We start from the raw sequence: 27369 nt of genomic DNA, 5'->3' as shown, positions 1-27369 counted from the left end.
CAGCTGAACATTTCTAATTTCCCTTTTCATCTAAATGGAAGCAGTGGGAAAGAAGAGGTTCTGGTTTCCCACACCCCTTCCAATTATGATAGTTCTCACACAGCACCTGAAAAAAAATCTCAGTCTATGCTATCAGAAAAATCAGACAAGGGAGAAAACAACAGCGTTTAGCATAGTCATTTGGGGTGAAAGTTGGCATTTCAACAGCCCACAGTAAGACAACAGAGAAGAGATTTTTAGCCACAGTTTTCAGGCTCATGCCTGCTTGTTAGATAACTGTCCAGAAATTACCAATGCCAACTGACAGAAGCTCGGGACAAGCGTCCACAGGTATAAAAACACATAGTAAACTTTGGCTGTATTGCAGGGAGAGAAAGCAGTAGGTCAGTCATGTCAGGATACACGGGCTGGCTCCAGGGCCCACGAGGATTTCAAGGCTGAGGCTTCAGTCCCAGAGCATCTCCTTCTCCTGTTCACTGCTCCCCCCTCCCGCTCTGCTGAAGGAGTTTGCTGTTCCTGCACCAGAGGGGAAAATGGAAATGGTCCATGCTAGCCAACCAAGCAGTCTGTGGACTTCACATGCTGTGAACAGCAACCTCCTTCTGTGTCAGAGAGAAGAAATATTTAACTTCGGGGCATATTAAAAGGGGGGGAAAAGAATCACCTTTAAGAATTAACTGATCTCTCTGTCCGCCTAAAGGAAGTCTCTTGAGATTTCTGTTGACTAGTAATTAGCCCATCTGCCTTAATCACTCTGTAACAAACAACTTGTCACTTACTTTTACTCGGAGGGCAGCCTGTGGATGGGAGCATTTAACACCTACCACACATGCTAAGTAGGGCTGGTCGTGGGCTATTTCTGCTATACACTTCCAAGAGACAGCACGCCCACTGTGCTAGGCACTGTGTAGCCACAGGCCTTATCTCTACCAGCATTAGGGGTTATTCAGCATCCATGCAGAAACCTCCCTGTAATTCTTAGCCTAAATGTATTCACAGCTGACGTCCATTTGCTTTTCTACTACATTTCCCTTCAGTGCAAAACATTTCATTTCTCCTCAGTGCTTCCCCCACCAAATGCAATTACCATCTCTCTTACCCTTTTTCTTTCTACAGTCATCCTTCACCGTTCTCTGTCCCACTCCCTTTTGAAAACCCGGGTATTTATTTTTAAGATTTGCACACAATATCCTAGAGCATCTCTGAGGATTGTCTCATACCTTAGGATGGCTCAGTTATGCTACAGACCACTCAGCTGTATGAGGACGCCAGACAGGCTGTACCAGCATATTCTGCCGTAGGATTGCAACACATTGAGCAGGTCTCAGTAAATCATCACCATCGCAAAGTTCAAAATCTAGAGGAAAGACAGGGCAGCACAACTGCCTTTGTGCAAGGAGGGTAAGCTGACTCCTAGGGCTTTAAGTCTCTCAGAACTGCCAATGTGATTGAAACCAACTGAGGAGGCAGAGTCAGGTGCACCAACAACCCTGCGCTCAACCTTGGAAGCAGCATGGTTCTCCTTGTTCCTGCAAAGGCCCCTGGCCTTTCAAAGGATGTTTAAACAAGTACTTGCAAGAGTTTAAATGTGCAAATCTGCTAGATTGTATGAGTTAGAAAGGCCTGGGAATACAGTCAGGTTGCAATCAGTTTTCTAGCCTGCATTTCAAGGGTTAATCTAAGGCAAAGGAGAGAGTTTAGCACGTAGGAATCTACATAAAAGAAAACATACAAACTAGTTTAGCAGCTAAACTGATTCTTGACACTAACTTTTCTAGTTAGCTTAAGACAGTCAGCAATCCAGGCTTAATTTCATTGCAGGTGAATGGAGGTTTGACTAATTCTTTAATGAATATCTTTAAGTAACTCTAACTGTTTTATAAATAGAATAGGGAAGTCAAAGGTGAGAATTGAGGAAAGGCTGCAAGAGCTTGAAATCCAATACCTTAACCTTGTCTAATTTCAAACACTTCTGACTGCTACACCCATAATGCTCAATCAGTATGTACACTCTTTTACTATAAAAGCTGCGTTTTGGTCCTCTTCTAGTCTTGTCTTTAAAACATCAAGTTATATTTCTAGCTATTCAGCTCTAACCCCTGCCTCAGCCCCATCCTCCCCTGAAATAAATTGCAGCTTATTAGTATTAGTACCCCAAATGCCTGCTATTTAATCATGTGCATCTAGGGTGCTCCCATCCCCTGGCCAACAGAAATTCCTCATACCACAATCTAGACTAAGGCTAAGCTGTTGATATTTTTCCTAAACGGAATCATCTGCCAGATTTTATAAAGGGCTTTGACATTTTCACTTTGAAAATTGTTAACAAAAAAACGGTTTTCTCCTTTCCCACAGTTTACCAAACTACCTCCTTACATTTGCAGTTACCAGTATCTCACAAGACTATTTCTCTGGACCAAGATTTTTAATGCAGTTGTTCTTCTGACTCCATCTTTCTCTCTCTCTCTCTCTCTTTTTTTTTTTTTTAATAATACAAAAAAATTCAGCTGATTTTTCCTCCATAATACAACAGTACGGTTCTGGAGGAACTCTGCAGTCCAATTATTCTGAATTTGCACCACTGTAAACCAGATTAGAATCTGACCCATTAATACTGGGGAGCAAATTATCACCCATTACCATTAAAATGGGGCAGTATAGAGTGAATGGAGCAGGCTATTGGTCAATAAAACATTTTAACAAAATGCTTTTTAACAAGATGCTTTATCTGTGGGCCCCAAAGAAATAAATAACCCTTGCAAATTATGCAAATAAACCATTCCCATTAATGTACAGTTATTGGAATTTGTTCAGTTAATTGATAAAGTAGCTTCCTATTAGGACTTTGTCAGTGATTTAGGGGGAAAATAAATATCTGGCAAGTCCAGGTGAGTACAGGCAATAATGTAGAAGTGATACTGTTCAGATGACATGCAGGAAACAAGTGCTATAATTAAAAAAGAAAAAGAAAAATCACAGTCTATACACCCTTATAAAGAAATTGGAGGATAGCCTACAGTCCTAGTCCAGATTAGCATCCCTGCCAATACAGGCTGAATTTTATCTGTTCTGCTGATCTTTTTGCTTCCAGGTGGCTGAAGAGTGTTTCTCATACCATTTCACTTCTATGCTCTGCATCTCAACACAAACAGGGAGAAGTTTTAAGCTGCAGGGATCATACTGAGACTTCATAACACAGAGGCATCATAAGGAAGGAAAACAGCTTCAGATTTAAAGGGAGAGAAGTGAGCAAGGGACCTTAAACAACGCAGCTGTGCTGTGGTGATGCCGAGGCATTGGCAATGCCCTCTCCGGCCTGGCACCCTGGGAACACGCTGCAGTCAGGGCTTGAACTACTCCCAAATATTGCACTGCTGAAATATCCACTCCTGGGCTAAGACTGGAAAACTTTTTTGCACCCAGTGGTCCCAGATTCAATACATAATCCTATTTTTCTACAGTCTTGCTCCTAACTGTGTGGCCTATGTTAACAGTACCATAGATATGTCACGCTTAGATGCACAGATATCTCAGATATCTGTCAGTTCTCCTGTCAGCACTGCTTTCCCTTGGCCCAGGCCAAGCAGATGTTCTCCCACCCCAGGTCCACAAACCAGAGGGGTAGTTTTCCCCCATCCTTGCAAGCGAATGTCAGACCATCCTTCTGGGTCGGTCAGGCAGCATAATAGCCCAGGGAAGGAGGGTTTCCAGACGGTCTCCAGAGGCTGGCTTTCCAAAATGCAGCTTCTGCTGATTCATCCCCTATCAACACTGCTGACTTCCCATAAACACCTGACCTAGGAGCATAAATTACCATTAAGGCTGACAAGGATATACCCTCCGTGACGATAACTCACAGGGCTGCTGTTTCCTAGCACAAAAGAACATCCCTTTTGCCTTGGCACAGTGAGTATATCATTTGGGGTTATTAATGCAAGCATCTCTTGCGGACATTAATGAGGCTGATGCACTCCTGACACAGGAGAACAACCCTGCTCACACCACAGGGCTCAGACACTGCACAGCAATGATCGTTCTCCGGGGTGGGGGACTGATTTGTTGCAAAGCACCCGTTTCTTGATGTCTTCCTTCTCAGCACAAACCTCTTAATGGCATTACTCATCCCTCATCTTGCAAGAGAGATCCTAGAAAACGGCCACTATTGCTAGGCAGGATGGAAATTACAAGGGTTATCAAACCAGTCCTCAGGCTTCCGGGCATGAGCTGTTTGCCAGGTGGGATCAGGAAGAAATCTCTCCTCTTTGATAGGGCTACTGCAAAAAGGTACGTGTTGAAGTGATCATGGGGCTGGGAAGGCAGGGAGGGAACTTGGCTTTGAAATGCTCAGCGGGGCCATGGCTAGAAAGTACCGATTGCACTAGATAGTTACAGGAGACCCTTTTAAAACAAGCAAAGTAAGTGCAGTGTCTTCACCCTTCCTAGAGTAAATTTCCACAATGTTCCACCTATCATAAAGCAATCTTATAATTCAAGGTTAATGCTTCAAGACACTCTTAAAGGTACAAACTTGTTATAATGTGTGCTATGTTAATTACATCTAAAATTATTCCCAGCATTTTTCCTTTGGCACTGAAACATCTGTCTGCATCCACAACAAGCCTCTCTCATCCCACAGCAAATTGCATAATGTTTTCATTAGCTCCATCTAGCAAATGACAAGGCAATATTCCAGTAATGTTTCTCCCACTAACAGATGTGATCTTGTTGAAATCTCTCCCTTTCGTTCCCTTTACCTTCTTGCTCTCCTGGAATGAAGAAATAGGGAAAAAGGGGAGATCAAACATAACAATAAAGGGGAAGTTAAATAACCTATTACACAGAACTTAAAGCAGCAAATGATTTGAAGTTTGCGGAAAAGAAACTTGCATGGTATTTGCACTTGTTCTTGCTGATGTAATGACCAAAAATGTTCTTTTCTTTTTTTTTTTTTAACTCGAAACTTTACTGTTAGTGATGTAAATGTAGCTGCCACTTTTAAGAAAGATGACTGGCTGCCTTACTAGGCTATTTAATTTGTAGATTCATCCACATCTTGTCAAGTACATTTCCTCTCTCAGCCTGATTTTTAGGCTCAGGATGGGATCCCACAGCTCTCTGTCTCTCTGTCTCAGCCCACACGCTGTCTGGCTGGCTTCAGCCACCATTCCCTTGCCAGGATCTGCACCCACACCTGGGACCCTGTCCTTTCTGGTTGAGGCAAGAGTGCCGCTCAGTGACCAGACAGCCTTTGAAATATGAAACATTTCAGGGCAAAACAGATCCAACAATGAGCAAACAGACTACTAACACACATTGTTTACTGGATATTGAACAATTTTCCAGGAGTCCTGGCACAACCGAGCTCCTCATGGTCCCTCTGAAACTTCTAGGGTCTGATACAGCCCACACGCTTCACCCATAGACCATTTCTGCACCTCTCTTATTTCAGGAGAGTCTCCTTAAAATCTTCTTAGGCTTCCCGATAATCCTGCCACCCTGGGAATTGCCCTGTTAACTTGCAGTCCATCTCTCATCGAACCTGAACTCCATAATCCTCCCATGCAGTTTCTGTGGTGGCCCAGGATCCCAGCTCAGGTTTGGAGTGAGACTTGTGGCTCACAGGCAGGGAAATGTGGACATGGGTGGAAGATGCTGGCTCATACTGTACCCTGCCCCTCAGGGTGATAAGGCTGTCATAGTCACTGGCCTGCTTTAGTACAGCTCACCCAGAGCCTTCACCCTCTTGTAGCGTCTCAGAAAGCCTGGTGGACTCACCACACCCCCATGTCCTCTTGTCCTGTCCCAGTGCTGTCCTGCCCCAGTGGCCTCTCACATAAATGCTGCATGCAGCAGAGACGGTTCAGTGGAAATGGGGGAGAGGGGCAGGATGAAAGCTGGGGAACGCAGGTGAGCCTGAGCTTCTCTCTGCTTGAACGTCATGGAGATGTAACTGGAATAAGCCACAGATAAACTAAGCACACAGAGGCACCGCTGTCAAAAGCGGTAGGAAAATCTCTCTAGAGACTTTCTCACTTTCTTTCATTGTTTATAGATTTTTATTTACTAGACCTCAGAATTATTGGAATAAATCCTGCAACCTGTTTTCAACAAACTAATGTTTGGTGTCTGGATCCATTATGCAGCTTCCTGTTTCTCTCTCCCCACCACCCCACTGTTCCTTATTAAGCAAAGGCAATTCATTTATACAAGAAACCCCAATGATGCAGTAAACAGTAACTTTATACCACTGATCAAACACTTAAAACATTCTTAAAATTACTGCATAGCAGTTCCACGGCTATAAGAAATCTTTCAGTTTTTTATTTTTCTCACTTAGCTGGGAGTATACCAAGACTTATTTTTCTAAAATCAATATGTTTACTCTGCTGGGGAACCTCAGAAGTGAGAAGAAAGTCAGATTTAGTGAGTGAAAACATCAAAAAAGTGTGAGTCCCTCTTACCCTTTTCCTACTATGTTTCAGTATTGTCCCTCAGGGATCATTCCTAAAGGATTAACCAACCCACCCTCGGTTTCTGATTAGATTCTGAACAAGATTTCTTAGGTGAGTTGATGGTCCTGGTGAAGCCAATAATGATCCACAGATTGCTGGACTGAGACTAAACTGAACTTTTATATTTCAAAGATTTACTCCAGCTCATACAATGATTGTCTGCCCCCAAATATCCCTAATGTATATTTTAGAAGCTAAGAACACATGAAGTCACTTTGAAAAATCATGAAATTGTCACAATAACACACACTCAGTTCATTTTAATCTTTTCCTGTTTTTTTGAGCTTTTAGAACTCAGTTTTTAAGTTTCCCTCCCCAATCTTGAAGGCTAAAAAATAAACAAAAGTTGAAATTCTTGCTTAGTCAAGTGGGAAATTAAAGAAAATCAACTGTTGCAATGCCTAGCAATATTATATTCTCACACACCATCAGTAATCATCTAGTAAACAGCTCTGATCTCCAGCCAGAATTCTTCCTTGTTTATGTTTTTTTCCTGCAAATGCCTTAAGATTGAGTTACCCATCCTGCTTGTGCTAATCTCTCTTCTGTGGATGCATCAATATTGCAGTCCTCATTTAGAAGTTTTTGCTCGTGGCTCCCCTTTCCTCGATAAAGCCTTGATTGCTAGAATGGAACAACCTATTTGGTGTTTTCCTGTTTAGTCCAGATGCCTCCAGCTTTGTGCCTTACACAACGTATCATAAGTGTGTTTCTACAGGACACACAGCTAAACTTTTAATTTCAAAATTAGCCAGAAAGCAACAGATTCATGTCAGGGCCTGTGTAAATTCATTTGAACCACATTTGCATTATCTGTCAAAGACAACAACAAAATGATGCACCTTTTGAAATAAGGCTTAAAAGTGACATGATAAACACAAAAAATACGGTTATTTCAGTTTCAAATTGGGCAAAGCAGGATTAGTAATCATCATTACGCTGAAAATCTGCAACAGACGTAAGGCTTGAATCTGGCATTGCTTCTCAGTCCAGAGTGATCTATACTCCAGTTCTAAATCAACACCCATTGCCAGGCTTTATTTTCCTTCCGTTTTCTTATAACCAAGGCATCTGATTGATTACCCATTCTTTATTTCACAAATGTTGCCAAACTTTCTATTCGCCTATAACTGTGTTCTTGTGTTTCTGGATCGTTAAGCATGCAAATTAAATTCAATTGCAAACTGAATATAGAATTATGCATATGCAGGGTCTTGAAGAATAGGGAGGACTTTAATGATAGAAGATATTCCCACATCTGTAATTCTGACCTGCTCGGTCTTTCAGAAAGGAATTGCTCAACAGATTTGAAATTGCATCATTTCAAATCATTTTGGCAGCTTTTATAGACAATTATTTTTCTCTCATTGAAATTTTCCTGAAACAGAAGGGCAACCTTTTCATCCCATTCTGGCTGGAAATGTGCCTACTGCTAGAGTGGGATTCCTGTGAATTAAAATTAGCTATTTAAACTTAGGCTTCTAAGCTAAGCTAATAATATACCTTGATTGTCAATAAGAAGAAATGCTTGTTCAAATTCTAGAGCCGAGTCAAGGACTGGAATACCTCATCATGGTGGCTTCAGAGGTGACAGTTTTCCCTGTGAATCACTAGTGAATCAGGTCAGGTCAGACAATCCAGTTAACCTTTTCTTCCCTAATGCAGAATACCCTATCTGACAAAATTGAAACCTGTGTCCATTCATGGGTGGAAAAAAAACCCACCAAACCTCTGAAAGTCAGCTTTTATATTTTCTTTTCTTCAAAGCAAACATAAAGAAGAAAACCAACTAGTTACAAGGATTTTTCTCCTAGAATTAGTTGGCTCTAATATTGGATCATCTGTGATGCAATAGCATAGAGCTTTGCTGAGGATGTTTTCTTGTTGGATCAGATTTACACATGTTGTTCATTTCTGACACCATACTTTGCATGTGATTTCCTAAATATCAGCTGAACTCTCTGAGTACTAAAGTACTATTAAATGGGAAGAATGAGAACAGAGTCTGCTTCTTTGGGATTAGCAGTCAATAAGGGCTTACAGACACTTTTGACAAGGAAAGAGGTTTTATCCTTCTAACCTTCTAGATACAATGTCTGACTTGCATTGTATAGCTTTTACATTGCTCTTAGGCCATTTTAAATACCTAAGAGTAGCTTGATGAAGCATCAGTTCCTTAAGTGGATTAGCTTATTCCACTATCAAAGCAGTAATCACCATTGCAAGTCTTCTAATAAGCAAATAAACCCACAGTGTTTTGGTAAAGTTCTAGCCATGTCAGTCCTAGGAGCAGAGTAAATAATTTCCAGTGATCAGTTTATAGCATGGCTTTTACTGCTTTTCTGTTTCAAGAACTATTTGTGAGCTGATTTTAATTTTCTCATATATATTTATTATTCAATTCTATTCATTACATTCACTAAAATATTTTTATTTTTTGATATACATTTTATGGTTGGCTTGCAAGCATGTAACCATGAGGATTTGAAATCTATGAGACTGATTTGCTGCTTTGTGTGACTGGTCAGAACTACCTGCAATATGATTTCTGTGTCCTGGGGAAAGGTGATAATCATCCCATGGAAATTTTAAATTCATTTCAGCAGTACATGTACCTCTGAAATTTACTTTACCAAAATTTCATGTCAGTAAAACTTGATTGCCAGTAAAGCAGAACGTGAGCATGAAACGTTTGTAAGAACTGCTGAAGTAATTGCATTTTTAAATTAAAGAATGATAATAGACATTTTTAGTTTGCAACATTTGTCCAATTATTATGCTCTGCTTGCCTAAAATTACAGTCTGCAAGACAGTGAGTGAAGTTATTCTTGACACCTTATCTAAACTTTGTGTAATTCCTCAGTACTGGAGATATCTGCTCATTTCACTGTTGCATAGTGCTACTTCATTAGGTGCCAAGAGAGATTTCTGGGCATGTGGTCTGCAAAGTGCTTTAGGGGTACTGATATATGCGAAAGGTAGCAGCAGCCGCCACTTTCTGCTCCTTCTTTTTCCTCAGAAGATTTTAAAATGAGCATCATATCTGACTCTGTTCAGATTACTTTTCAAAGCAAGATATGCAAATAGCCTAAAATTAATCTGCACAGGGGATATGTATGTCTGCTTTTAAAGATATCCATTCACTCAGCTTGCAAACACTCCATTTCCAGCTGTCAGTTCTGAAGCATGAAAATCAACAACCTTAATTATTTATTGTTCTCTATACCTACTTATGTCCCTTAATTGTTTTTTAACAGGGTATTTTTAGAAGGAACTGTTAAGCTTTCATACTGTGGCATTGTCCCAGCCTAGGGAATTAATGAGAGGCTATTAATTCCACCATAAACAACTGACTTTATTTAAAACATTCCAGCTTCTGATATCCATTTCATTACTTTAATCTTCACATCCAGGCTTGTCACACTGCTGCTTTCAACTGTGAGGTATTTATTTTTTTCCCCCAGGGACGTCCACGGTGTGCTGGGTCCTGCTGCTGGCGGGGTGTCAGGCGGGGTGCTGGGCTGAGCACAGCAAAAGGTGCCGTCTGGGGAGGGCTGCTGTGTTATTGGCTGCCTGTCCTCGCCACCTCATCCTGCGTTAGCCCTTTTCTTTCCCCACCGGCTACCCCTTTTTAATCTATGGCACCCTGTCATCTACAAACACACCTTTAGACTTAGCAGGAGGGTTTCAAGGACAGACCGCACCAATGGCTGCGAAGCGGCCCCGGCACATCTGTGATCAAACAGCCCTGCCTGCACCCTACAGAGATGAAATGACTTCTAACGCAGGCAGGAGCTCTACAGACATCAGCATGAGACTTCCTCGTGAATAACTGGAGCATATCAGCCCTGCCTTGGTCCCAAATTACCTTGAAAACATACTGCCTAAGAGTGGCCTATTTGGGTCCTAACCCCAGCACAGAAAAGGTGCAGAGCATCCAGCAGAAAGTGGAAGGCAGGCACTGAAAAGTCCAGAATTAGGCCCAGAACCGAACCACTGTGGTCTACAGCAATGTCATGGCCATGTTTATCCAGCACTTGCCACTGTGGAAGTGGCGGCTGCACAGCCTGTCTCAAAAAATCACTCACTCATCGCATATAAGAATGACGTGTCTCTAACACCAGATCCTGCGAAACCACAGATGGGTAGGACATGGAGCACTGGGAAAGGTTCTTGGCAGAATCCAAGTACTACAGAAAACAGATGATAAGAGGACAATTTAGCTAGAGAGAGACATGCTAAATATTTGCAGCTAGGCTGTGAAACCAAGCAAGGTTCATATGGTTGTACCATGCCTTCAGCCCCTGTTCTAGGACTTGGCTCCTCCTCTTTCTGCCTCCTGCCCCAAACCTTCCCAAGTGGCTCTGCCAGTCTTTTCTGACTCTTGTATCTTTTGAATGGCCAGTATCACCATCGCTAAATATAATGCTCTTGTTCCACTTCTGATTTTCTCTTTAATCCCTCTTGGTATAGCCTCTTTGCCTCCACAATTAAAAAACACCAACTAAGGTCACTTTCTAGGGGCCACAGAACAGCTGCTTTCTTATACTATGCGTTTTTCCTGAGGTTTTCTTTATTTAAAAATAAACAGGATGATTTTAAAATAGTCATCAGAAGATGCCAACTGACTGAAATAAAACGTCCTCAAAGGAACTGATACCAGGGTTTCCCTGCAAAGATATACTGCTCCAATGAGAGATGTAAGACATTTAATGAGCCAGCTTTTCATGTCTCTGCCGGTTGGAGCACTACACATTCTCTGATCAGGTAGGGAGAAAGGCAAGAGAGCAGAACCTACACTTGCACTTTCCTACTTAAGTATTTTCCTACTCTATTTCAAAGGACTCAAGTTTTAAAACAGTAATTAGAATGAGAAGTAAAAGCTAAAAAATAATTCAAGTCTTGGCTTCAGTTTTGACGCTACCCACTTTCCAGACTGACAACGAAGCTGCTCGGTTCTGGCACCAAGGCCTTTCTGCTTAGGTAGCAATTTCACAGCAGCACAGTTTTGAAAGAACAATTTGCCTTCCCCTTCCTGTTCCTGCTTCCAAGAGGACTGCCCAGACACAATATATGAAGCAGAACAAGGCAAAACTCCACGTCCCAGCTAGGTACACAGAGAGATCCTCACATAGCAGTGAGAACAGAAACAAGCCCTATATCTCTCTTCAGGAAAAAGAGGCATACCCCAGCAGACTGAGATGGCCTATGACAGCCAACCATCCTGGATTAATGGGACACTCTGGCTGAAGCCCCATCTCCAAACACTCCGTCTTCAACTCCCTTTTGTTTTATATCGGCAACATGAGCCATGTTCTAACTTGACCTTGGCAACGTGTGCAAGCTATACAAGGATTAAAACCATCTGGATTTTAAAAATGATAACCTGCCTTTTTCTTCCTTCCCCTAAAAGGGCTGCCCAAATGGATTAAATCCATTTGGATTAATCAGTTTCCTTAGAGAATTAATAGAGCTGAGTAGATTAATATGAAGACATGCATCTAAGAGGAGATGTTCTGCTGCATACACATCCCACTCCAAAACCTAGATTCAGCCTGAAACTGCTGGTCAATTACCAGAGGGCAAATCAATACTTTTTAGTGGCTATTTTGCATATTCAATGTCTTGGCCATACGCCTTGGAACAAGAAGGTTTGCAGCTTTCTGGCTTGCTGTGTGATTTGCTTTAACTGTTATTGGAGATTTGATGTTAAATATTAAAAACAAGTTTGCAATAAATTTGTAAGCAGTTGTCCCGAGGCCTCAGGTGTTTCGTATACAGGTGACTTACGGTCCAGGCAGCCCATACCATAAGTTTCACAACTTCTCTCCAGCCTTCTCCTGTTTGCCATGTCCTGGAGAGGCGACTTCTGTGAGGCAAAAGGAAAATTTTGCTCCCCCATGATCTCAGTTACAACAGTAATTTTGCTTCACAGTCAACTGTCCACTGCGTGCTGTGGTGAAACTAGGGACATTTCCCATGGGCATGAAACACATCCATCAACAAACAATAAGTCTGAGCTGTTTTTAACCTAATGAACTAGAGAAGTAGTACTATATATTCACTTACTACCCATTTCTGCCAGCTGGCTTCCCCAGCCTCTGTACTACACGGACAGGAGCTGCAGTCACAAAGCACTCACTCAGCCAGAAGTGAACTGGGGTCGGCACGTGGTGTGCTAAGACGGAAAATAAACATCACTCACCTCCTTACAGAATTGCTTTTCTCCATTAACGCAACCAATTACAGAGTAAGATTTCTTTTCATTACCTATGCTGATTAACTAGCCAGTGAGGAAAGACCGTAGAGATTTCAAGGCAAAAAAATGGAGGCGCTGCTGAAAAACCCTGCAAGCATTTTAAATAAATATTTGCAGGGCCAACTGTTCAAATGTTGTATAACAGAGTAGCAGCATGAAGGAAAGCAGGAATCATAAGAAAATACACGAAGCAGTTAGAGCATATGAGAGACCAATTACTGCTGATACTGCGGAGGCTCCATTTGCTATCACAACTCACCGGGAGCTCTTGCTATCCAGACAGCATCAGAACTGGACAGAACTTGGTAAGCCTTTCTTGTGAAATACAATGAAAAATTTTCCCTCTAAAATCAAAGCCAGCTACAATTTCCTTTTTTGTCACTCAGACTTTTACTGCATTTGGCTTTTTAATCCTAAATTTGTTACTAAACTTTTGAAAATATAGGATAACTAGTTTTCTGTTTTTTTTCACTGAAAAATACAAGTAACAGAAATTTCTGTATTTTTTTAAAAGAGCCTATGGTTAATTTTTAAAGAAAATAAAGCTAATTTAAAGAGAATAAAGTTCAATTTTATTTTATGTAATTTCTTTCAAGTATAGAATTCTGTCTAATTCCATAAAAATATTTGAAAAAATCTCTATCAGTTCCAAATGTCTAATCTTTATCTTGGCATTGTAATGTGAATATTGCAAATAACATATTATAACAGAGGTTTTTAAATGCATTACAAGGCCAGATCATGTGTTGGACATCTTTGCATTTTCTGTAGGTAGGTCTCACTGGCTCTGTGTATACACCTTGCTGCATTCATACTGTAGAGACTCAGGCTCTCAGCTGGATACACCCAGGTCATGATCAGGATGGCTAAAGGTATCTGTGAACCATTGGACCAGAGGAAATGGTTACAGTCCCTGTCACACCTGGAGGCCACTTCACATCTGTATGTGGTTATAAAAGTGTTCCCTGACCTGTCCCTATTCAGAATTAATTAGACTAGCAAAGACCTGCTGCTGAAGCTCCTTCGTATAAGACATATTATTCTAGCAGGAAACGATTTAGAGAGCTACCACACAAGCAGATGAGTTGGGGTGACACTCAGCATCAGATGAGCTGTGAGCATTCACCCAGCTGTGGGGGTTGAAATGAAGAGGATGGGCTTCACAGCCTAAAATGGGTGACCACGACAGTTACACAATTTATCTTTTTTGACAAATCTCCTTCCTCATTCAGTGCAGAGGTCAGGTATTGAGCAGAGAAAGGCAAAGGCGCAAAGAGACCAGAGTCCAACTCTGTGTCTTAATAGTATCAAAATCTCGCAGATTTAAGGCAGTGTATATGCAAGTACGGAGTGAAATGAGTGTAAGTTACTGGCCTAATGGCTACCTGTTTTTCTAAGAGTGCAAAGTAGCCATCAGCTGGCGTACTGCTCTGCCTGGTCTCTATCAACTGCCATATGAATTTGGGGCCAAACAGTTGAATGTTGTTATGAATAAGTGACCTTCCCTTCTGTGGAAAGGAAATGTATGTGAGCACCATCTCTGTACCTGGCTGTTGTATTCAGTTGTTATTCCCTTCCTTCACAGTACAAAATCAGACTAGAGACAGGGAACTGCCATAAGGACAGCAGATGAGAACTGCTTGTACTGTCCCTTTAGGGCTCACTTTATTCCTCTCCAGATAAATATTGTCAGCTGCAACCATGTTCAGCAGAAATGACAAGTGGTCAGTCAAGAGTAGAAGAGACAAGTAAGGACCTCTCAAGGGACCACTAACCTATTTTTCTATGGTAAGGAGCAGCTAGGATGAAATTCCTTGCCTTTATACCACATATTTTAACAAAACAAAAAATATATATTAATTTAATACTAGATGTGAGGACTGGACTGAGATCTGAGGAGAACAGAGCCTTATCCTTACCCCAGACACCATATGATGCAGTGAAACATGAAGAAAATTCTACTTCACTGCTTTTCCAGGGTGTATCAGTCCTGTCCTGGACTGACAACTGCTGGAGGTCAAAACAGCCCCGATCTCCATAGTGTTGTTCACCCTGAACCTGGGTTGGACTGCCACACTCACTGCACACATGCCACTACTGACAGCAATAAATTGGACTGTCAGCTGCCTATGGATATCTGACCTAGAAGGGCAAGTTTCAGGACTCCATTACCAGCTTCCTCTAGTTGAAATGATATAAGGTGTCACGGAGAGAGAGAACGAAAAGAATTGGGCCATCCTACCAGATAGACTCCCACTTGAGGGAGGAATTAGAGATCATGCATATTTCTTTCCCAGAAAGAAGATAAATTAAAACAGCTTTTCACATGAAAGCTGGTGGAATCATATTCCTGTTAGCATACCTATGTCCATGCAGCTGACCTGTTTTGATGTCAGCTAAAGCATGTGTATTTTTTCATGTCCTAAAATGATACTACTAGACGGGCAAAACACAGCCACCTGATACAAGAGTCCATCCACTCTGGGCACTGCACGCTTGAGCCACTGAGACGGACTCTCTGCTACAGAGCTGTTCACCTCTCAGGTGCCCACACTCCCACACAGTCAAGAGGGAAGATGAAATTTCCTTCATGTAAGCATGCAGCAGAATTGGAGTAAGAGAGCCTTAAAAATAGTTTAATAGGGGTCATTCCACCAACATGCTGGAACATGCACATATTTATAATTCCCTTAGTGCTCTCTAAGAATAAAGTGGTTGTGAATAATTAAGTCCTTGCTAAGCCTATGTCTCCTTGCTTGATTTTCACACTGTACACAAAGACCATAACTACAAACCTAGATTTCCCACAGAGAGTCAGAGGTGTTTGTCTCATCACACAGGAACCACAGAGAAAGCTGACACATTATCTATATGGTAAATTTCTACGTGATGGGGAAAAAAAGATAAAAGGTGTAGCTGCTAGTACAACTCAGATGCTGGGAGCCAGATACAGAGAACCACTGTGGCCCTGACTCAGGGGTCTAAGCAGTGTGGAGGGGGACCGGAGCATTCAGCCAGGTGTGTTTTTATAGAGATGGAGTGAGTCAGTTTTGACCGGTGCCAGGACAGTTGCAAAGTCCAAGAACTTCCTACAATTCAGGAAAAGGATGGAAGCTTTTAATGCTAAAAAGTCCAGAGTTCTAATGATTGCTGTAAACCAAGCATTTTAGAAAGCATAGACTTGCCTACTTCAGGATTTAGACCATCATTAGGATGACACCTTCCCAGGAATATGTGCTATCTCACATCAGAGGCTCTTGAACCCTTCTCAGAGATGTAGGTCTGTGCCAAACTGTCAGCTTCTTGTGACTCCTATTCAAGCCCTGAGCTCCAGGGTTACGCTGTCCTCACAAGACGCACCAGCTCCGTCTGTTTCAATGCCGTTCTCACAAGGTTATCCTTCCTTGTACAAATGTGGTGCCACAATACAATCCCCTTTTAATGATATTCCAAATCAGCTGCCAGCTCCCCCTTGGTCTGCCTGGAAGTCACAAAACAAATAGCTTGTCCAACTGATTTGTAGGGCGATGCACAGCTACCTTAGAAGGGCAAAATAAGGAAATCTGTATTCTCTCCTCTGGCTCTCCCCCCACCAGTTTCATCAAGCTGTTTTTCATCAGTTTTGTGATGAGTGAGCAGGCATTTAAGCACCATGTTACAGATGCTCGGAAACGGAAGAGCAAAGGTCCCAGGTACCCTCCTTGCATTGCTGGCTAACAGGCTTTCCTAAGGGTGAAGAGAATAGGGCAATCTGATTAACTTCAGATGATGAAGTTACACGTTCATCCTCTTTCCACCTATTCTTGCATCCTTTATTAAGATAATTAATAAAGCCCAATGAAAGTCTGTGTACACTTTGTAGACAAATTTTTCCCCTTCAGTTAATGGCAATATATCTTTACACCTATTCAGTCAATTTTTAAATAAAAGTAAAAAAAGCTCTTTGACTTTTTATTCAGAATATCAAAGGCAATTTTCAAAGATCTTAACAACAGCTAAGCACCCAGCCTCTGCTGAAAATAACTGAACATTACATACTGAACTGCTTCTATATATGTCTTCAAAAATCTCTCATACACCCAGAGATACATTGTATGATGCAGTGAATGAGCTAGATACAAGCAGCAATGTAATGTTAGTTCAGCACTTCACCAGGGCTTACTTATCCTGTTTAGAAATATGCTTGTCTGCTTCTGGTATTCCACCTAGCTTGGGTATGATATTATTCACTGAAGATATGCCCTGCAGATAACAGGAAACATACACAAAGCATTTTCACTATAATTGATTTTTCCGCCAAAATGATAATAAAAACAGAATAACTTCATAACTATCTGTAGAGCAAAGTCATACTTGGTCAACCAGATCAGAATTAGATCTCTTGACTGAGCCATTGAAGATTAGAGCTAATATATATGAAAAATCAGAATCCCAAAATCAGAATATGAATGTCTATTCAAGAATGCAGATTAATTATGCACATACACGTATTAAATTTATATGTTAAGCATTGAAGATATCACTATGTGTAATGTACACATTATATATGTGTATGTGTGTGTAATGTTCTCATCACCTATGTGTAATATTCCACAGGACAGCAAATGTCTATTTTTCATCACAAAGATGCTCCAGATGAAAACATAGTAATTATGTTCCAGGCATTGTGAATTCAGTCCACATCATAGATAGTCATGGCAGCATACCTTGACATACCTTCCCCATCATACTTGGGCACTGATGATATGGTCTACCTTGGGAATAGTTATTCTGGGGGATGAACACTGAAGTCCTGAAGGACTCTTACAGTTCTGCTTTTTTTTTTTTAATTTTTATTTTTGAAGTGTCTTAAATATGAATCAGGAATCTCCTATCTGAATTTCCTTACAGCAGCATCTTCACTATAACCAGTAACCCAAATGAGTAACTGCTTCCCAGCAGGAAGAGTGTTGCAAATTTTCTTTCTCTGAGACCAATTGTTTGATTTTTATTTCTTTTTATAAATACAAGATATTTAGAATTGATCACAAGTTCTAGGCAATCAGGTCTTGCCCTCAGAAGCTTTTTTTTTCCATCATTGTAATGATTTAGGGGGTATTTTTAGGAGAAAAAAGCAATTGTTCCCATGTTTACAATTATTGGTTAATCAATTAGTATGTAACAGTCATTCTGGCTCTACCAAACATGTAACCAGAACTTTGCAAAGCTTGGGGTTTTTGAAGTTTTCTACCAAGCCTTCCGAAATTCTATGCCAGCTTTTCTAAATTTTCATTCTGATCACTGTGTGTGAGAAGTTTCCAAATTCTTTAGATCTGTAGACTCCTAAAAATGTTCTGATGAAAACATGGCCCCCTGGGGTCACAAATTTCAGTCTACAGATGGCAAGCTTTATGGTTTTCCAATTTAGTTTCCATGGGCTTGTAGAACCTAATCCTTAGATTGACAGGGTGCCATGGACCACAGCTTGAAAACCTCCAAAGTAATTCAAATAATGATTACTCTCTCCTGGTATGCAGGAACAGGTGGTGTTCCACAGAAGAAGTAGGTTCAGTAAATTACATTCTCATTGTAAAATGGTACAAGCAATACAAAGGATCATAAAGATCCCAGCCTCTCCGGGAAGGTGTTGAGAGGATAAACACAGGACAACTTTTAAGAACCTCAGAGCCTATTGTTAGTGGGGTCATGCAAACTAGACTCATTGATTTGATTCACCCAGTCTCTCCAAAATAAACATCATTGCACATAGACTCCATCCCCACATTTTCCTCTCTTTTGTGTCCCCTCACAGCCTAACGCCACACTTAGCTGTGTCTCCCTTCTCAAGAACGGGTCCTCCCTCAAGCATTCAAGCCTGGTTTGGCACAGTTCTCACTGCTCCTTCTTTACGAGCCTTCACAACCATGGGGCATCCCCATTAATGTCTAAAGGAAAACGTGTTTGGGATACAAATGACACTTAACTGATCTTAAAGTTTTCCCCAAGTGTCAAATTTCTCTGGTTTCTTCCATCCCTGTTCATTTTTTGGAATGCATTGATTGCTTCCTTTCAGAATTAACCTATGGTAATCTGTCGGTCATCTCCTATCCTGTCCTATGTTGTATCTCCTTTTCAGCATTTTCGTTAATCAATATCCCCTCCAGACTCACTAAGTACTTTTCTTTTTATAAATACATCCTTTGCTCTCGCCCAGGAGATCTGACATTCAGACAAACTAAACGACCTTTTTCATCTAAATAATTTAAGGTATCTACATCCCTTATCAAAGACTAATACATCTGGCACCGCCAACAAGACACCTTCATTGTACTTAAGCGTATATTTAAAGTGCATTCCCTGCTTGGCAGAGGTCCTCTGTTGAGCACCCTAGAGGCTGAATGATCTCTCCACAGAGCAGTTGTGCTATAAGCAATGGCAGTGCAAAACTTTCACGCCAGAAATAACTGTTGTGATCATCTACCCCAAACTGCAAGCCATCAACAAGGGAAATTCACGCAGAATACCCTCGACTGCTCAGTGTCTCATAGCTGAGCTCATGTACCTCTCAATGTAAAGCTTCCAAAATGTAAGGCTCCCCACATTTTCAGATAAGTTCATCAGTGAGGATAATTAAAAACTTACATATTTCATGTCTGGAGTTCATGTCTTCAGCTTCCAGCCACCAAATACTGTTTTCACCTGCTCAGTTAGTGACGCCTTTGCTCTCAAAAAATCTCTTTCCCATGTTGACTCCGAGCAAGTCACCTCTGACCTCATTTTTTGAGAAGTTTAAGCTTGAGGCAGATTTTTCTCACGTGTATTTCTGTACAAGCTCTCTTTGGAAGCCTTTTCTAATGGCTGGATATCGGAACGAGAACAAGACTCTATCTACATAGACATTCCTCATAGAGCCTTTCTGATGTGTTTTCCCCCCATCTCCTGCAAATGTCACATCCAGGTCACCCTCTGATCCTCTATCCCTTTCTGTGGTTATGGACAGACATCAGTTCTGCCCATCTGTTGCATGAGGAGAAGCTACAATATACAATAGCTTCTGAGGCCAAACTTTGAGGCTGGTCCATTCACTATAAAAAATAGAGCCAAAACTTATGACCCAGACAGCATATTTCAGATCAGTACTTTGCAGACTGCATTGACATCCATAGCCTTGTGTTTAGGGTTTCCAGGAAGGAGAACCCATTAACGTTATCAGAGCTGTTTAATGTACACAGTGCTACTATGGAAGAAAAATGAAAGCATTTCTATCAGATGTTGGTATCCAGGGTGATACCTCTTACTTACAAAAATGACTTACAAAGTGCTATGAAAATCTGCCTCTCCTCTCATCTATCCCTCTGTCTGGGTATACCGTATCTGCTGTAATAGTATTAACACAGGTTGCCACAGTACATTATCCAGTCTTTAACAACAATCAATATAAGTGGTGTAAAAAGGTAGACAATACCAATACTTTCAGAAGAACTTCAGGAGACAGTTAATGAAATGAGCTTCACGCAAAGGAAGTTTCTTTTTAACGCCCACTACTTCTGAAGCCCTGGAGCAGAAGGGTTTATTTCCTTCCAGAACTACTAGGTTGAAGGCAAGTGCCTTCCAGAAAGACAACAGCTGAAGCAGACAAATGAAAATATATTGCAGCATCTTCACCTCCCTTGACGATCCCACCCCACCCTTCCACTCAATTTCACCTTCACAGAAACTCTTCCAAGCAATGCCTTGGCAACAAAGAGAGGAGAACAAATCACCACATTAGATACAATTGCATCCTTCTTTTTGTTAGGAACCAGGGCCAGGAACCAGCTGATGATCATGATGCTCAGAGGCACATGGGTTCCTACACGCTCTTAACTGAGAAGGAGACCTTCCTTCATGACTAGGCAACACAAGGACTGTACAGCTAATTTCAATCCATTACTGCTAGTGAAAGAGAACTGTTGCCATCCAAACTAATATGGAAATTTTTCACTGTGTCATTTATATAGTAGAAGGAATTGTTAAAATAGCTCCATGACAGATAGCTGTACTGCTGGAGTTTCCTTAGTTTGTCATTGCACACAAAAGGATCTCAGCCACCATAAAATTAAATTTCTCCACATTGCAATTGTTTAACAATGAGACAAACCAAATTTTCTGCTAATTGAATGCACTGAGCTACTTACATATTCATAGTGAGCTGGCGTTTTCAGCACCACTGAGTCCTGGCACTGCAGGAGCCTTCCCAAAAGCAGAGTCAAACCCCACAACAACAGCTACTCCCGACAGACTCAGTGAGGGGGCTGGCACGGCAATCGAGATACCTACAGCGCTTCTGGCATCAGCTGGGAGCCAGGGTGCAGTGTGAAGATGACTGTCTCATGTCTCCTGTAGGACATTCCCTGCTGGGGCCTCAGCACGCTGAGGACTTGGGGCTTGTTGAACTATTTTTAGGATGCTACTGCAGACAGGCTTGGCAGCTGTCTGGATGAGCCCCTTATGCGTTCCCATATCCTGTGGTGCAGAGACGTGCACAGTGCCAGGCAGGGGTGGCGCTCAGGGCTGCGGTCCCCCTGCCCTCCTTGGGAGATATGTATGTGCTCTTCAGCTTCCCTGGGTCTGTCCAGCTGCATCATGTTCTCTTGGGCATATTTTCTGGAGATGGTCTCTCTCTTACTGCTTCACAGAAATGGGACTGGACGGCCCAAGACCAGCACTGATTCCTCCAATTCACTAACAACTTAAGCTTACTTTTTCCTAGTATATTAGCTTCTTGCACTTCAGAGCATAACTCTTCAGAAACCTCTAACAGATTTAGAAGTTTCTAAACACAATTCCCCATTTCGTGGCACAGAAAATGCCCAGATTCAGACAAAGTAAGACACCCCTCATGAATGCCTGTGCCCCAGTTTACTTGCTGCTACAGGACACTTGGGTGACATGGGCATCCCATAGAGCACCCAGGATCCTCTCTTACAGGTCTGACTCATGAAGCAAATGCCCCATAAACTCCAGGTCACAAAGTCTACCCTCTTGATTAGCTTCTAATGCTTGTCAGCCTCTGATATTAACCCCAGACATCCTCATCACGAAAGCACATCCTTCTCCCTCAACTCTGTGACTCTGAACTCTGTTCATCCAAGTTTCCTAGAACTGTATTCTCTTAAGGAGCTGTTATAACACTTGATGTCTTCAGTCAAGCCCCAAGTGAAATATCACTGCTCTAACCCCCCTCTTCATTCCAGGTTATCAGGCTCATTGTTACATACAGGCCCAGTTTGTTCATCAGTGAATTGCCTTTACAGATGTGTTTCAAAAGCAGAAAATTTGACACCTCTCCTCTGTTCCATTACATAAGAACTAGGAGGCAATAAAGAGAATAAGACATACAGAGACATAAGGAATATCATCAGCTGATAAACTTAAAGTGGAATTTACATACTGTAGGTAGAGAGGTTACCAGGGTCGCACAATTGCATTCCTTGAATGTATTATTTCACCTTCACTGATATCAAATTTGCCATGTCAGTTTAAGTTTCAAGATTTTTTTTAATGTTTCTTACAACGCCAGCTACTGGAATCACCCTGTTTAAAAGTTTCCAGCTTTCATTTTCTGAAGTACTTTTCTCATCCCTATGGTTGCACTGAGCAGCTTGGAGCAAGTATACATTAAACTCAAAATAACATATGTTTAAGAAAGATCTCATAATTTCAATCCACTTATGAGCTCTGAGTAATAGACTTGAACTTTATATGTGTGTCTGTGCACATGCATATGTATACATCTTTCAGACACTCTATCCAAAAGGACAGAGACAGAAGAAAATGAAACAGAAACTGGAGTGATGTCAAGGATTCATTTAGGAAGGCACCTGATCCAGTTCTATATGTTGCATTAAGAATAAAAGCATTTAAAATGCCTGCAAGTCCCAGTACCTGGAAAAATGGGGTTTTAAGAATGTATGTGTTGTCATACATGAGTAGAGCAACCCCAACTTGCCTTAATATACAAGGAATCAAAAGGCAGCGGTTAAAGCCCAGAGTCCACAGCATGAGGCTTCCATCCTCTAACAAATATTTTGGACAAGACATTCAAGTTAGATACCTACAGGTACTTGGAGGTCTAAACTCTTCCTAAAGTCAAGTTCCCCAGGAAGAACTGCTAAATTTTTGTAGACATGAAAGTGCTGCTTTGTCAGCGAGTTCCCAGAAGAGGTGTTGGGTTCATCAGAAAAAAAAAAAAAGTCATTTATTAAGAACTGAACTGATTCTATGTACACCATTTCAGGGAAGTGCATTCAGACATTTTGCAGCCCTCTGTACTGAGGCCAGTTTTATTTTCAATATACAAGCACTGAGGTCTGCTGGGATCTGTGTGGGCTCCCAAAAGGGTTCTGTTCACAGTGGTCATGCATCCACTGATTAGTTTAGTTGCTCACAACATTATTTCTACTGCACAACATTATTTCTATTGCAAACTGTGGCTGGTATCTTTTATACTTCCTGCATTGCAGGAGTATTATGAAGGTCTGTTACTAACGTGTACAGCAGGATGAGGTTTAATCTTTCATTTAATATCTATTGTATTTCTAGTACACCTTTCTTCACAATATTCAGGCAGCACACTGATGGTAAATCTACACCGATGAAAGACATTGCAGAAGTGCAAAGTATTCTTTATCAAATATTTTATTTTATTACCAAAACTCCTCAAATGTCTGTAATATATTTTTTCAAGTAATTTTCATTTGGCAGTGAAAAGACTGATCCTTGCAAAGCCTTTGTCTTAGTGCTTAAACAAGCCAAATCTATATTCACTCCCAGGTACAAAATGTCCCATGGATCCCAATAACAGAGATTATCCATGTTTCCACTGGTTACTAGGGAGACGGTGATGGAAACTCATTTGGTAGATTAGTAATTGAACACTTCTGAAGGAGAACCTGAAGAATGGCTGGGCCTTGCAAAAGGGCTCAAGCTTTGGCCACAGTCTCTTACAGCAGGGTCTGGCATGGAGGGAGCTGCGTTTCCTAGAAGCAAGAAGCAAATGAAGCCACAGATTGCTCAGAAATTCGTGCACTACTAGAGCAAAAAAGCTGAGACACTGAACACAGTGGGGTCTTTTCGCACTGAGAAACCCGTTGGCTTTGCTCACTGTGTGCCTGGCCCAGCACAAAGTCATTCTCCAGAACGCAAAGCAATGTGCAGGAGGGCCTCCAACTGCACAAACACTGCTTCACTATGTCCTGACCTACCATGAGGCCTCATACTGTGCATGCCCACAACTGCCTGCTGTGTGCAAGTCTTCAGGTCCAATTTTCACAGAACCATCTCAGAGCCCTTTGAAAACTGGAGCCAGATCCAAGTTGCAAACCCTTTTATTGATGAGTTGATCCTCAGAGGGAGTACTAAGTGAAATTATCCATTGAGAAAGACCAAAATGTAAGAATATCAGCTGGACTCAGCACATTTCTTATTCCATCTGATGATTCTGACTATCTTCTTGCCACGGTGCAGTATTACTGACATGTTTCTCTAAAGCAAGATGAAGAAATCTGGCATTAATCTATGCTGCTCTTAGATTCTTTAAAGTGGAGTCATCTTTCCAAACTGCCTTTTAGTTTAAAAAACACCATTCAGCAACCCTAAGGAACTTTTCTTTCTAGGAGAATTAACTATTTCACAAAGGAACAAAGTCTCCAGCACCATTGTCTCCATTTTTTTATGAGCTTTTTGCTCCAGGAAATTTTTGGTATATTTGGCCAGTGTCTCACTATATGTGTACTGTCAGATTAAGTCACTATAATCTTTTCAATCCTCAGTCTCCAAGGTAAAGTGTTTACTTATTAGCCAACTTCATCATTTCTCCTCGATTTTCTAATGCTCTTATAATTCACATATTTCATTTTTCAGTGGTAAATAAAGGTGCTCTGATTAAACGTCTTATGAGGCTTAGAGGGAGCCAGACATTTACAGGAAGTAAACCCAGAAGTTTTGAGTCTTATTGCATCACTCAGACTCCAAGACCAAAGTGGTCAAGCACAAGCAGAGTCCTTCACAGTCAGGACCTCGCCATGAAGCTGGTGCCTGTTCTAAGATGCCACGTTTTTACTAGCTCCCCACCATGAAATAGGTACTTTCCCTCCAGAGGTCACAGCACCAAGTCTCCTAGCCAATGCGCTACCAGTGGCCACTTTCAGAGACATAGTTCAGGCAATACACTGTGAATGAAGGGCTCATCTGTTGTATCCCAGGGGTATCCATACTGTCCTTGCTTCTCCACATGCCTCTGCTAGGAACGAGCAAGAGCAAGCTGCCAACGCTGTGCCCATGAAATTCATCTACAAGCCGCATTTTCAAGAGACGCAACCACTTTTAAAATGTCAGAACACCCCCAGGATATTAGCTCTTGGATGAAGAACAGCTGTTGAAGCTGAACCCACGCAAGGCTGAAGTGATGGCCCTCAGGAGTAGAACATAGTTTCTCCATTTTCCCTAGGAGGCTCATAAGTCAACATGGATCAGAGTACTTAGAAGCCCTGGGGTCCAGCAGGGTTCTCTGCTGAGAGGGATGAGCAGGAAGCATTGATTTCAAACTATGTTTTTGCACTGCCAGCTTCCTAGGATGGCAGTATCCTCTCCTCTTGGATGAGAATCTAAGAAAATTAATTCTCAGGAGGATTCACCATGGGGACTGGGGCATGCTAAGGAGGCATTTCCTCCTCCCTCCCCTTTATAAACCTTAGTCTCTCATCCCCTTTGTATATCTGGCACTACTTGTATTCCTCATTGCAACACTGCAGCTCCTCTCCAGTTATATCCTAGCAGCAAGCAGGAAACTGGGAGATAGTACCTGTCATGGGAGACCAAGTCAAATTGCAAGCCCGTCCCTGCCATATGAGCTGACATAAGGAGGCACAGACAAGAAGGAGTGATGGCAATTCAACATGTCTTTTTCCATTATGGCTATATCTGCCAGCTGTCCCTTGGAGGCCAGGTTACTGCAGTTGTCTCTTACAGGCTGTGTCGGCAGCCCAGTGTACAGGTGATATGCAGGATCTGGCTGGTACGGACTGTAGCTGTCTGTCTGCCCCATGAACTGGAAAGCCCTGAGCACATCATGGCAGTGAATAGGGCCCCTCCACTGAGACCACTCTGAAATCAAGGTCCTCATTTTCAAAACAAAAAACAAAAAACATAGATTAAGCCCTGCCTACATCAAATGCCTGCATTTCACCCTATGACATGTGCCCTGTACACTCAACAGCCCTGCTGCTCTAGAGCAGTGCAGACCTCAAAAGCCCTCAACACAACCTGTGGGAGCTGGGGAGAAAGGGTTGTCTAGCCAGTGGGCCCAGGTAGGGCCTGATCCCCCAGAAATGACCATCTCCCTGGATGACTTTGCAATGTCCTCCTCTGCATGAAAACCCCTTTCCCCTGAAAATGTCACTTACAACCCAAACAGAATTTCTGTCTATTCTTTTCTCTCCACAAGAGAAGTTCTGTTCTTAGCAGAGCTTTGAAAAGAGGAAGAGAAGAGGGCTGTACATGTCAAAGGCTACTATTATTACTGCCTTTATGTGAAAGGCACAGAGAAAGGTGGTTGTTTAAATTCTAAGACAAACAGACAATGATAGGTAGCAGATGGATGGACAAGCTCCCTCTGGGAACAGACAATGAATTTCATTTTCTTACAGCACTGTCTACTGCAGAATAGGGATGATACTGCAGTACGTGTGCCAAGTTCCCTTCTTTGTAATGAATCCTGCACAGACCGGACTCTCACATACAGCATATATCTTTATATACGAAACAGAAGAGAAAAGGGGCCGACTTACAGCTTTTGTCTTCAAAATCCATCCACAGTAAAAATCTAACAGGAAAGGAAGACTGTCCTACTTTTTGTAGCGCCAAGAGATGCTTCGATCTAAAGAAAATCCCTCAAGACACTTCACAGGTTTGTACGGAAATTGCTTTTCTCATCACTGCAATTCAGGTGCTTATTGAGAGAAAGTTAGCGAGCACTGAGCAGCATGCACAGCCGTAGCTTACGGCAGACAGTGCAGAAGGCATCACCTGGAAGGGGCCATCTCCGCAGCTCTGTATTCCACACCCTCCACAAGCGTGCAAGGGCTGGGGATCCCCTGGCAGATCCTGGTCCTGCTAAGCTGGGCAGAGCTGACAAAAAGCACAGAGGCTGCAGTTCTTCCCCCCCCCCCCCCCGGTGTCTCTGGCAGCCAGCTGATCCCCTCGCTGTCAGAGCAGCTGTCCCCTGCCTTCCCCTTCCCTCTGCACAGTCACATCCAGCCACCTGCAGTCAAGGTGAGACATGAAAGACACAGGGGAAGGGGGAGGCAGGGGGGTTGCCTGAGGCACCTCAGTGATTGTAAGGCCTTTTAAATGACATTGCCAGTTTGAAAGTGGGTTTAGAGCCTTTAAATGGTAAATTTCAGTCTAATCATGCTGCTCTCACTCCCTTTCAAATAATGCATGTGTATACATACACAAACAGCTCCAGGCTGTAGCCAGCCCCATCCATCCCAATACTGGAGCTCCTTATTAGCTCCAGCACCCTGGCATACATCCTAAGACCTTCCAGCTGATGGATTCAGGAATGATTAGCAGTTT

Source organism: Apteryx mantelli, chromosome 9 (assembly GCF_036417845.1).
Source record: "Apteryx mantelli isolate bAptMan1 chromosome 9, bAptMan1.hap1, whole genome shotgun sequence".
Lineage (NCBI taxonomy): Eukaryota > Metazoa > Chordata > Aves > Apterygiformes > Apterygidae > Apteryx > Apteryx mantelli.
The sequence above is the reverse complement of the archived record's forward strand: the minus strand, read 5'-3'. Positions refer to the sequence as shown.